The sequence below is a fragment of the Pinus tabuliformis genome, chromosome Q, assembly GCF_031772625.1.
Source record: "Pinus tabuliformis cultivar Carrire ecotype Pingquan chromosome Q, CPIR1, whole genome shotgun sequence".
Classification (NCBI taxonomy): Eukaryota; Viridiplantae; Streptophyta; class Pinopsida; order Pinales; family Pinaceae; genus Pinus; species Pinus tabuliformis.
The window spans coordinates 221,928,237-221,942,620 of NC_142296.1; the positions used below are offsets into that span (position 1 = coordinate 221,928,237).

The following is a 14,384-nucleotide window of genomic DNA, read 5'->3' on the forward strand; positions in this document are numbered from 1 at the left end:
CATAGTCATCAAATTATACTTCCAAGAACTTATGAATAAATTCCTTGAACACAGCAACGACTACGTGCGAGAAAATTATAGGCACATTCTTCAATCCAAATGGCATTACAGTGTACTGAAAACACCCCCACTCAGTCGCGAAGTTCGTCTTGCTCCTATTCTCCGGTGCGATTTTGGTCTGATGGTACCCAAAGAACCCATCAGTGAAGGAATATGCTTCCTAGCCACCTACATTGTCCAACACTTCGTTAGTGAATGGAGTTAGGAAAGGATCGTGTACACAAGCGTCATTCAACTTTCTTAGATCCACACATATCCTTATTTCATCCTTCTGCTTCTTCTCCTGTACCACCATTGGGCTTACCTAGTCAGATTCTTCCACAAGCTCAATGATGCCTGCCATGAGAATCTTGTCTAGCTCTAAGTGGACCTTCTCCTTATACTTTGGATTGAGATGGTAAGGTCTTTGCTTAACCAGCTTCACATCAGGTTTCAACGTGATCTTCATAACACCTAGGTATCTGGTTATCTGTTTTAGATCCATAAACTTGGTAGGGAATAAATCCTAGTATTTGTGGAGCAATTCAACGAACTTATCCATCGTCGTGTCATCCCAATAGTCTCCAATCTTCACGAATTTGGGCTCTGCCTCCGTACCAATGTTTACTTGTTTCGTTTTTAGTGGTGCGGTTATATCAGGATTCTCAATCTATGGTCCTTCAACCTCGCGGTGGCCTTCTGTTTCAGGGATGTTAATCTTTCGTGGATCCTCATCTTCTTCTTCAGCGGTCACGTTATAGCATTCCAGCATGTGACTTAGCTGAGTAGCCCACTCAGGCTAAACCAAGTCCAAAGGATCCTGTGGTATCCTAAAGATTGTTGCTTTCACCTCTTGTAGCACCTCATCAATACAGTCAAACCCATCTTCAAAATTGAATGTCATTATGAATCCTTTGCACAGAATATCCCATTCACCTGTACCATGGCGGAGCTCCATTTCTACGTATGAGTTCATCGGGACGACATCCATGGTGTGACAGAACAAGTGTACCCATTCAGGTTGGGGCTTCTCTCCATAAGCCTGAGCCCATTCAGCTAAGTGTGTGCATGGATCATCCTACCCATCATATTTGTTTGTTATTTGCGCATTCAAATTCCCAAAGAATTTTCTAATCATCCTCCTACATTTGTGCCAATAATCAAAGCTTCCCTTGTGTGTACCCCACCACCTTGCGGGCGTAGTGCACAATGCCCAGTCCAATGCCTAGAAGCGCTGCTTTTCTGGTACCTCCCTTTCAAATGCATCTAAAAAGATATCTACATCATTCATGCCATGATAAGTGGGCAGATTCCTTACCTCTGACGACACACAGTGCAACGATCGGGTCATCATGTTACAGCTCAGTGTAGTTACTTCATGTAACGGATTTTGCCAACGCTCTAATTTTTCATTAGAGTCTGAGGTGCAGGAACTGTCACGATCCCATGTAATTCGTCCATCCACTGTTCAATTCACCCAATCTTGGTCTCACATTGTTATCTTATAGATACAGTCCAGATTGTCATCGCTCTCATAATCACGGACTGGTTCAGTATACCACGATCCTTCAGCAGGATCTAGGAGTACTATTACGCAGAGCGATTTCTTCTCCATTTCATACTCTCCTATCTATGCAATCAGCCTCATCTCTCGTCGTGTCCTTGTTTTATGCTTACCAATCTTTCGTACTACACGCGACTCACTTGGAGTGTTTTTGACACATCTGTTTATAAGCTCCTATATCCCCTTCACATCCTTGCTATCACGTAGTAACTTCATGAAGGTATCCAGGAAGGTTGTAAGCTTAGAAGGGTCCATCTCCTGATCAGGCTTATCATTGCTTCCCGAGGTGGAGGCCTCAGTGAAGCTCTTCTTTTCTTCCATGAATGTTTCACGTGCGCGCTCCAAATCAAACTCAACATCCTTCACTAGATCTTTGTGAACCCATCTACTGTCTTCGGGTTGTTTCCCCTTGTCATCTCCTGTTGTGATTCCATTTTGGAGCACTATATTCACGTTCGGATCCTCTTCGTGTGGTGCAGACCTCATCATCTACAGGTTCTAAGTTAGCTGAGGTGGTAGTGCCCCTTTGTCACATATCGTTGCTATCAGTGTAGGGAAGTCTTCCATTTCATGATCAAACAGAGTGAAATATTTGCACGATAGACATGTTGGGTTAGTGAAATCACGGGCATAGTATCCTGGTCCTCTGCAATTGTAGCAGATCAATTGTCCCTGACCTCTTCCAGGTCCTCCTCCACCTCGTCCTTGTCCGCGCTCCTGAAAGCCTATCGACGCCATCCCTGCACTCTAGTCAGGGGGCCGCGTTTCTACCTGAACCCTATAGGCGGGAGTTCTATCCATCATCAATTCATAACTTCTGCAATTACGCTCACCATGCCCTATCGATCTACAAAAGTTGCAGAATAGTTGTTGTGGTGTTTGTACAAACTTTTGCAACAATTAACAGTTATTCGTGGCATGTTTTCCTGCCACCTAACATATAGCACACCACAATGCAGGCCCTGCACTCAATCCTTCTTGAGCTTTCGACCTTAAAGGCATCGGTCCCCCTCCTGCAATGTAGTTTGCAAAGACCGGGCAATGGTCTTTGTCATGCCCCTGACCCTTGCATTTTAGGCACCATACCTCTTCACGCACCTCCTTCTGAACCATTTTGTTCTGCTTCAAACTTTGCATCTCAAGGCAAAGATTTTTCAACTGCGCATGGATCTGCTGAACCCCCAGATTTGGATCTTGCATCAGTGTTTCATGCAATCTCATTGCAATCTCCAAGGCCTTGGCCTGAGTCGTTATCTTCTATTGTGACAGTGCAACCCTTAAGTGTGGCAGGAGCGAAGCCACAAACCATTCGTGATGTTGTCCGTCTGTTAAGTTCATATTAGCTTCACAGATTTTACACTTCAATCTCTAATCTAATTCCCAAGGTGTCTTGCCTGGTTGCATCGCGATCTCCTTGAACCCCACAATTGAATGTGCCTCAGATTTAGGCCTATTGAATTCTCTATTCAGTGTTGTCTGGATGTCTGCCACTCTAGCATTCAGGTTATCATTAGAGTACTTGATATACCAGGTTAGCGCATGATCCTACAGAGCACTAACCAATGTCACCTTCTTCATGTGATCATCTGTAATGCCTTGAGCTTCCCATATGGCTTTCACGATGAACCAGAACTGGTTCGGGTCCTCATTTCACAAGCCTTTGAACAAAGGCAACTTCACTGAGTTTTCTATGTTGAACTGTGGTGGAGGTGGAGGTGGTACGGGTGAAGTCGCAGGTGATGGTGGTGAAGTTGGAGGTGGAGTGGGTGGAGGTGGAAGTCGCGGGAATCCTTGTCTTATTAACTGAATAACACTTCGCATAGAAGCCTAGGCGCTATTCCCCCTTCATCACCTCGCGGAGGTGAAATCAATGGACTATATTCAGGACCCTTTCTCCCTTTTTTCCTGTAATGTTTTCCACTTCGCGTAGCTCCGAACATTAAGGTAGCTGCATAACACATTTTTTGCACAATAACATTTTAATCCAGGTTTTCAAAGATTTCAAGGACTTACCTCGCAGACCTTTGAAAAAGCGTCACTTCACCTCATTGTAGCTGACTTAGGTATCGATCGCGAATTCAATTACAAATCCTCCTATGACGTGATCGATCCAATGATCGACAGCGCAAACGATATTATCCTCAAATGCTTCCAATATTTGTACTAGCTCCGGGGTCCAAACAATAGGATCGTCAAGTTTCCACCTTCCTTAGCTATCTGCTAGCTTTGCAATCCACTCATATATCTCCATCGGAAAGGAACAGAAAAATATCTCGTGGATGTCTGTATATAGGTACCTGTGTAGCCACTGTTCCTTTATCAATCGTGGTTTTGTGTTCTCGTGTGCCACGAATTCGTGGATCTTCCTATCCAACCAGTCTCTAATCTCTTTCTTAGTTGGATTCCATTGATACAACATCACACATCCCTTATGCAGATTCTGGTCCCGACAATGGAACCATTTGTTAGTTTTTGGGAGCTTGACCCAGGTTCAACGTTAATTAGCCAAATAAATCCCTACACTATTGGCCCTTTCAGCATCAGCCCGTGGAACGTAGACCAAAGTCTCACCCGAAGCAATATGGGGGGATGCTGGAACCAAGTTTCTACAACCTAAGATGATTGTGATGTTGGTTTATTCCTTATATTCCTGCTTTTGCATAGGTCACTTAGGTCTAGGGCTTGCCAGACTAGCCCTTTATTTCGCCCTTCAGTACCTTCGCAAAAGGGTATGATTGACCTTCGCACAACCCTAACCTACGGCTCAGGTACTTTCGCGCTACTATGGTAGCGTACCATGAATATTCCCAAACTAGTTTAAGTGTCTGAATTATCTTATTAGACAATCATAGTTAGCACCGCGTAAACAAATGTTCTTACTTGCGTTCACTTAACCAATGTAATTACATACATTCGCGCATCATATAAGCATTACAAATGAAATTCATACATAACATGTCAAGATACATTAACAAGAAACAAAGACACAAAATTCATAGAATTCTTCTCTTTATTGATATCTTAAGAAGATTACAGACTCTATCTGCCCTACGCACACAACTATAGGGGTCCGCGCACTCAGCTACGGACTTCTATCCTAGGTCTCTGTGCACTCAGCTGCAGAGCCTCTACCTACGCTACGACCCAAAACTTAGATTTCTTACTTCAGAGCTATCATTATCTGACTCATGACTCCTCCAAAACTACTTACAGCTTAGCTCTTTTTATACAATCCCATGGTCCACAGACCATGGGTAGATCTTTTACATCCAACTTTACTTTACAAAAATAAGGGCGTACAACCCTTTATGACTCATGACACCTTTGCACTCCGCAACCACAAAATGATTTTTCCTATCTCTAGTTATTCTCATACCAAGGATTTGTTTTGCAACACCCAAATCCTTCATTGCAAATGAATTTTCCAATTTTCCTTTGAGCACATTTATTTCCTTCATGTTAGACCCTGCAACAAGCATGTCATCTTCATACAATAATAATATAATATAGCTACCATCATTTTTCCTTTTGAGATAAACACAATGATCAGAGTGACATCTAGTATAACCTTGTTCAAACATAAACCTGTAAAATTTTAGATACCATTGCCTTGGAGCCTTTTTTAAGCCATACAAGCTCTTCTCCAACCAGCACACTAGTTTCTCCTTCCCTTTGACCTCATATCCTCGTGTGTTCTGCATATATATCTCTTCCTCCAAATCCCCATGGAGAAAGGTGTCTTTACATCTAACTTCTCAAGATGCAAATCTTATGTTGCTGCTAGACTTAAAATAGTTCTGATTGAAGTCATTTTAACAACAAGAGAAAATATTTGATCAAAGTATATACCTTTATTCTTTGCAAGCCCCTTCACCACAAGTCTAGCTATATACCTTTGTCTACCTTCATCTTCTTCCTTCGACCTATAAACCCATTTATTCAATAATGTTGTTTTACCTATAGGTAACCTGACTAAGTCCCAAGTCTGGCTATGTACCAAGGAGCCCATCTCTTCTTTCATGGCTAACTCCCACTTCATCCTGGTTTCTACCTACACTGCTTCTTCATAACATTCTGGTTCACCAGAATCATTCAACAATACATATTATAATGAAGGAGAGTATTGTTTAGGGGGTCTACTTATCCTGGTAGATATTCTAACACCCCTTTTAGGTGTTTTAGGTTCCTATCGTTGTTGTGATTGTTGTTGTTGTTCTAGATGTTGATCATTATGATTTTCAGGCACCTTTACTTTCTCTGTGATCTCATTAAGCACTGTATATTCTATGTTTTCATTTTCCTATTTCTTTTCCTGCATCTAATGCTTATACAAAACCTTTTCATTGAATATGACATCTCTACTCCTAATGATTCTGTTATTTTGATAATCATATAAGTGATAACCAAAATCATTAACACCATATCCAATAAAGGTACATTTATTTGATTTTTCCTCAAGATTTGTTCTATTTTCTTTATTAATATGGACAAAGGCTTCACAACCAAAAGTCTTTAAAAATGAGTAGTTTACCTTTTTACCTGTCCATGCCTCCTTTGGAATACCTCCATCCAAGGAACTTGAAGGCCCTCTGTTTATTAGATAAACAATAGTATCTACAACATTTGCCCAAAATTGTAAAGACAATCTTGCATGAAATCTCATGCACCTTTCACGCTCCATGAATGCCATGTTCATCCTTTCTGACACACCATTTTCTTGTGGTGTTCCTGGAACTGTCTTCTCTCTATAAATTCCATGCTTTGGACAATACTTATCAAACTCTCTTCTGCAATATTCACCTCCATTGTCTGATCTAAGACACTTCAACCTTTTTCTTGTCTCATTCTCAACCAAAGCTTTCCATTTCTTGAAAGTATCAAATACATCAGATTTGTTTCGAATACAATAAATCCATGTTTTTCTGGTTGCATCATCAATAAAAGTAACATAATAATGAGAACCACTGAGAGATGATACCTGAGAAGGTCCCCATACATCTATATGCACAAGCTCTATTTTTTCGTTCTTCTTTTGTTTTCCAACTGTCAGAAATCTGACTCTCTTCTGTTTTCCATAAACACAATTCTCACAAATTTCCAAATCAACATGCTTCAAACCTAGCGGCAAATTTCTTGAGTGAAGAATCTGCATCCCCTTCTCACTCATGTGCCTAGGGCTATGATGCCAAAATGTTATATCTTCTCCTGTAGAGGCCAAATCATTAACAAAATTAGAAATACCATTGCATAAATACAATGTACCAACCTTTTCTCGTTTTGCTATTACCAAGGCTCCTTTAGTGACCTTCCATATTTTATCTATAAAAGTAGTTACACAACCTTCACCTCCCAACTGTGTTGTTGAAATTAGATTTTTCTTCAGATCTGGAACATGCATTACCTCCTTCAATATCAATTGGTCTAAATTCTGTTGTTTTATGAAAACTTTACCCATTCCAATGATTTTATAGGGTTTATCATCACCCAAATGAACCTGTCCAATATCTCCTTGAACATAATCATGAAAATGTTTCCTATCAAGTGTGGCATGGAATGAGGCCCCTAACTCTACCACCCAAGCATCAATAATATTTTCTAATGAAAGAATCAAAGAATCTTGAAACACATCACATTTCACATTCACTTCATGATTGTTTTCTTGTTGCGCGCCTCCTTCTTTTCCCTTACGAGACTTATAGCCTTTCTTTAGGTGTCCTTTCTTCCCGCATTTCCAGCACACTATCCCTAATCAGGACTTGGATATGAATTTCCTTGACTTACTGCAATATATTGGGTTCTTTCCTCTTTCCATTTTTCTTCCCCTAGTCTCTGCAGTCAAAGCATTACCTGATGTCTCACGAGAGCTTTTACGTTGCATTTCCTCGCTAAGGATTGCACTGACAACATTGTCAAACTTTAAAGTACTAGATCCAGAGACATAGTTACTAATGGCCATAACTAAACCATTCCAACTTTCTGGCAATGGGCACATAAATAACATAGCCCTAACTTCATCATCAAAAGCTACCCCTACAAAACTTAACTGACTAGTAACCCTATTAAATTCATTTAAATGATCAGCAACAGATCCACCTTCTGCCATTTTCATATTAAATAAACGCTTCATAATAAATATCTTATTTGATGTCAAGGGTTTTTTCATATAGTTTGCCCAATGTTGGCATTAAACCCTCTGTTGTCATTTCCTTTGAAATATTAAAGGCTACCGATGCTGCTAGGCACAACCGTATTGTTCCAAGTTCCTTTCTTTCGAGAATATCCCATTCTATTTCTGTCATACTCATCAGCTTCTTTGTCTTTCTGCTAAATGGTAGGTACAAATCTTTCTGATATAGATAATCTCCCATATGCATCTTCCACAACTAGTAGTTTTGGCTGTTAAATTTTTCGACCCTAAACCTACCATCTTCTGCCATTTCTCCCACTCGAACCAGGAATCCTTCTCTCCTGTGAGTTTATCAGCCAAATAGAACTTCAACTCTGATACCAATTGTTAGAAAATTATATATTACATAGCAATGGAACACATAAATATTGCATAAGTATAAACACAAAAAATGCATAAAACAAGAGAGACATAGATATACGTCGTTCACCCAATTTTGGGCTACGTCCATGAAGATACAACCAGTCCTTCCTTTATATTATCCAGCAAAATGAAGAGATACAACCTACAAAAAATCCACTGTATTTTCCTCTTCTCTCTCACACAATATCCTCTCTCTTTTGTCACTCGAAATACACACATCTACATAGCCACAATATAATTCCATAATATATAGCGAGGGGTTTCCTTCTAGGGAAAAAAAGCCTAAATTAAACATAAATTCCACCATCAGATCATTCGCCTAATGAATGACTCAGATTGACTATGAAATTACAATATTTTACAAGGCATTTTTACATCTATTTTTAACTTCAGGGGCACTACCCATGAAACCCCGCCAGAGGGGGGCTCATAAAAATCCCCCCATGGACCCCCCCTAGCGGCGAACCAATGGGCGAAATTTCCTCCCCATTACGAATTGGGGTCCAATGTAGTGATACCTTTGAATAAAGAAGATAATTAGGCTCCACACCCAACACTTAGATTACAAAAAACCTAGACATTATGTATAAACATTACAAAAAAAGAAAAGTCTAAATGTACTAGCACACTTAATAACCATTAAGAATCAAAATAATAATAGGAGAATGGTTTCTAACACTTGATCTAGGGGATGCAATAGCATCATAGTCACAATGAAGATGCCCTTCTACATGGGCTAGCATTGCATCAAGCCCTTCCAGGGAGAAGTGTTAGTTCCTCAATACCCTTTTAATGTCCTCCATTGAAGCAAACATGTTGTACCTTTCCACTTGTTTATCCTTCATTACTAGATCCAATAGTCATCATTTGCTAGTAAAGAGAAATAAAATTGAGGTATTTACTTTTTCATCCCGTGGTCCGACCTAGGTTAGCAACCAAACAGGACACCTCCTCCAGTACTCAAAGGCAAAGTATGATTTATTCTCAACACCTACCTAAGTTTCCAATTTTCTTATTTCGCATTGGGTCTTAGGAGGCACTGCGTTAAAATATTTTTCAGCTAAATCCTAGGTGAAAATTTGAGCCCCATGTTGTCCTTGTGGACTACTGCCACCACTGCCCATCTTGTATCGCATGCATTAACTGGGGGCATGGAAAGTGGGAAGGCTTCAAGCATCTGACAATTACCCAAACGACCTTGACAAGAAACCTGATGAGAATAATAACTTGAAAACACACTAACATAGTGCAAATTGACTAAATAAACAATGCCATTACCAAATAATAGACTTGAAATTAACCAATAGAGGAACCACTACTACTAGGCTCCCAAGGGAAATTCACTCCCCCCCGGCTTGTAGCCCACAAAATCTAAGAATTCAACTAGAGACACAAAAATAGACAAGTTTAGAGACAAGACATTCCACACTTTAAGCCTACCTAAACTGAACTAGGAGGGAGACATTGCATAAAGCGACTTGGACAAACTAGAAATGAGATATAACACACTCAACCCAATAATTGCCTCTACCTTCTCAAGCCAAAACAGCCCATACCAAAGGCCAAATTTTCCCAAGTTCTCCATAAACCCTAGCATGACATGATTATCTAAAACAATGATTGACATATGACTTAAAAAACTAGAAAGAGAATCATATAGGTGGAACAAATCCAGGAGAGATAAAACGTGAGCTAGTGAGCCTACATTGATAGAAGAAATCCTTCACAGACTGTTGCTACCAAGCTCTGAAACCAATTTTCAATTCACCTCGTGCTGATAGAGTTTCCCTTCCCACTTATGCTTCTCTAACTCCAGACGATACACAAGCCACTTACTACGAGGGTCAATTATGGAAACAAACGTTACTCTCCTAGCACAAGATCTAAACAATAACAGCAGTGGTAGTGAGGTCAGCTCCTCAACTTTTCATTTTCCCCAAGTTCCCACCCAGACCACTAGGAATTAGGCCAACTTAATGCACCCTTGGCGACTATTAATAACCATCTGTGAGGCTGCATACACTTTCATGCCGGGGGGCGAGCCATGCCCCCTTGCTCTTTAATGCACATCACGTGAGTAGGGTGGCGGGATTAACCCCCAAGTCCCCCTTTTGATCTATGTGCTCACCCCCATCGAGGAATAATTTAATTAAAATGTTATATGGTATATATTATATTATATTTTTTATGTAATTGTTAAATTCTATTATATTATATTATTTTTTATATTATGAATTAAATATTATATGTAATATAAAATTAATATGTAGTTTAGTTTATTACATATTATTGTATTGAAATATATTATATATATTTATATTAAATTAATATTTATATACTATATTTTTATACAATATTTTAATTTATATTTATTATATTATTTATATTTTTAATTTTTCATAGAAAAATATTAGGTCCCTATAATACTAGTGATTCCCCCATTACTATTGTCATTGTAGCCCTTATTATTATTATTGTACCCCTATTGTCCCCATATTGTTATTAGTGTGCCCCATAGAAGCCCACTATTGTTATTGTTGTGCCCTTATATTATTATTGTTATGTTGGCTTTGATTATATTGCAACCCCTTAGACTCCTATATATAGAAAAAAGGTTTAGTTATTTGTATCATCCAAGAATCATTATTTTTGTAATGTAAAGGAGGTTTCCCCCTCGAGGAGGCTGATTTTGAAGTCGTTGATCTATCTTTTCTATCTTTTTGTGAGTTGGTTAATAACATTTGGTATTAGAGCTTTGGATTATAGGGTTTCGCTGCTCCAAATAGGTCATCGTGGAATTTTCACTATAACTTTTTTCAATGATGTTTCAGAAGCTAAAACAAAATCTCATTTGAGATGAAATCTCGATGATCCTTGGGTCCAAATGTCTGATCTTGTCTCTCTATAATTTCGGAGATATGATCTAAGGAAGTTAGGGTTTTTCCAGGCTCTCAAATTACATCCCAAATAAGTGACCTTGGAAAAATCATCATAACTTTATCTCTAAGTATCAAATTGAAATTTCATAAGAAGATAAAGAAATAGGATGGACTGTGTTTTTTTGTGCATTGTTTTTAGGTCCGAAGGTTAAAACAGCAACACGTGGCACTTCGTACAAGTTCCCTCTACTCAAAAGTATATAATCAAGTCATCTTGGAAAATTGAGCATAACTCTTTCCTGGATATTCTAATTTCAATGAAACTTGTGGCATTGGAAAGAGGACTCAGAGGGCTACTATAGTTGGCAATTTTAGACCTTGGAGATTTGAAATTTCATAGATACATCATATTCAATATCGAGTTCCTACAAAGTGAAAAACATGTGTAGTTTGTATATAAATTTACATAAGTTTGGTTTGAAATATTAGTCTGAAGGAATTCAAAGGGCATAGTGAAGCATAATTATCATTAATTGATGTCCCTAAGAAAGAAAATGGAAACACCTAGTAAGCAACCTGAAATATCTAGCATGAATCATGAAGAAAAGGAATAAATGCAACATGATATATCAAAATTACGAGACCAAGCGCAACAAAATTCACTCTCACAAAAAGTAACATAAGCTAAGATGGATGGTTTAAAGAAGGGTGTGGAAGCTAAGATGGATGGCATGGAAGCTAAGTTGGATGGAGTGGAATATAAGATGGATGGTTTGAATAAAAGCATGTAATCTAAGATGAATAACATGGAAGCTAAGATGGATGGTTTAAAGAAAGGCGTGGAAGCTAAGGTAAACAAAGTGGAAGCTATGATGGAAGGAAAAATGGAAGATTTGAAGACAGATTTGAGAAAGTTGCTACAAGAAATGTTTACTAATGGTGAAAGGGCAGTAAAGCAAACTCATGATGAGAACAAAATAAATGTTAATCATGATTTCATAGACTCTAACATTGGATTGAAGACCCACCATGTTCCAAAGATCGATATGAGGAAGTTTTATGGAAAGGATCCCGTAACATGGATACTATAGATGGAGAAATATTTCAATCTCCATAATGTGAAAAACACACAAAAGGTACACATTGCAACTTTATATTTGGAACCAAATTAGTTTTTATGGTATCGATGGCTTTGCTCTCATAAACAATTTTTCACTTGGACAATTTTTATGGAAGAAATGATAGCACATTATGAGGATACAAAAAGCAACACTTTTCTTTGCCAATTGATAAATCTCAAACAAAAGTGTTTAATGATGGAGCACATTGAGGACTTCCAAAATTGAATATAAGGGTAAAAGATATTCTAGAGGAGCATAGGATTGATGTGTTCATAGGGACTTGTTGTACCCGCTACAACACCACCTAAATTTTTGGGCATATTCCAAATTTTGGGTACCCCACCACTCACCCCAAGCTTCTAGGGTTTTTTTATAGGACCCCAACTGGTTTCTCTCCCAGTAACCTTGCCTATCCAACCTCTTTGGTGCGCCCACTCACGTTTCTTGCATAGCATTCATGCATCTTCTTATATCTCAAATGTAGGCCTCAAAATTGCATTAGGGTTTTGAAGGTAAATGGCTTCATTAATGTGTTAAGAGTCTCTCATGTTTTTTAAAAACTCATCTTTGCATGATTCACATCATGATTAGTAGATGTCCTATATTTGAGTAGGCGTACATGAAATTTGGCTTTCCTTATGATTGGCAGTATTGAGGTTTGGGAAAAACCCTAAATGGGAAAAGGTGATCCCTCTCATGTTTTGACCTAACTCGCCTCTTGCTAAGAGTGTGTTTCCATCGACATTGTCAGGCATCATGGGAGAGATGGTTGCATGTCATATTCCCCTAGGTTCTTGGTTGGCCCTACACCTCCACATGAGCATTAGGGCTTGCAAATATTATATACTACCCTTGCATCCTTGTAGCTGTAGACATATGTGATCGAAGTACTCATGTCGTTTTAAGCTCTTCTTGACTCACCCTGAAGCATGATCACACATATGCATAAGGGTTTGTGATAATACATTATGACTTGGTCCATGTCCCCTCGAGTGCAATAAGATTCATCAAATTTGCATATTACTCTATGCCCTTGAATCTATAACTGCACCATTGCCTTGGCATCACATATATTTCTTGCAATTCATAAGTCCAGTAAGGTGGCTAAATGTTGTGCTTATTTTCGGATTCGAGCACCTCTTGTTTTACTCGTATAATTTAGTTGCAATTTTACTATAACCTCCAGATGAAACTGTTTTCATAGTTTTAATTATTATCCCTTTTTCTTTGCAGGGATTTAAGTGGAGCATAAGGGGTATTATATGGTCATCACAAGTTCATACATGTGGTTTTCCGCCATTAGAGAATCGGGATGTATCTCTTTCAGTAACAACAAGTCTTGATTTCTTTGGGGGTGGGAATCTAACAACAGAGGAAACTATTAGATTCACTGATCTAGAACATAAGGTATTGAATGACATGTTTGTCATTCTCTCTTATGTGTGGGTTGACAGTGCAGAGAAAAGACCATGGAAAAGTTAACTGCAGTTTTTGAATGGATATGGGTCGGTGGAAATTGTACCTTCTTTGTTTGTTCTCATGGGCAACTTTTTCTCTCGACCATGCAATCTTGCTTTCCATGCTTTTCCAGAGCTTCAAACACAATTTGGTAAGCTCAGATCAATTATTGTTGAACATCCCCACTTAAAAGAAGGGAGCCAATTCTTATTTATACTAGATCCTGATGATGCTGGTCCAGCAAATGTGCTTCCTAGGTGTTCTTTACCAAAGTATTTTTCTGAAGAGGTTACTAAGCATGTTCTGAATGCTATCTTCTCCAGCAATCCATGCAGAATTAAATTTTACACATAGGAGATTGTCCTGTTCTGGCAAGATATGTTATACCAAATGCGTCGATCCTGTCTAATCCCTCCTTCATTAGAGGAAACAAATGAGCCTTTTCAACATTTGGTCACCATGATAACTCGTCAAAGTCATCTTTGCCTATTGCCTCTCAAGGTGCAACCTATTATATGGAATTATAACCATTATTTGTTTTTTTACCCCACACCACATACGATAGTATTAGCAGATAAGTCTGAATATAAAGCCAGTTGGGGGCATAGATGACCAAGGGGATGGAGACTGTAGGATGTTTAATGTTTCATTGGAGGCGCAGGTCGAAGAGAATTTTTTGAGCCCAACCGAGGTATTTAGATTCCTATGCAGGAGCAACACCTTGAGCACAATTTGAAGGGTCGTGTAGTCAATACTTGTGGTGGCTACATGGT

General features: G+C 38.9%; 1 pseudogene; it reads left to right on the plus strand.

The window, feature by feature from the left end:
- The window catches only part of LOC149218991 (DNA polymerase epsilon subunit B pseudogene), a 124,917-nt pseudogene extending 110,694 nt beyond the window's left edge, over positions 1 to 14,223 (plus strand).
- Positions 14,224 to 14,384: the final 161 nt, after the last annotated feature.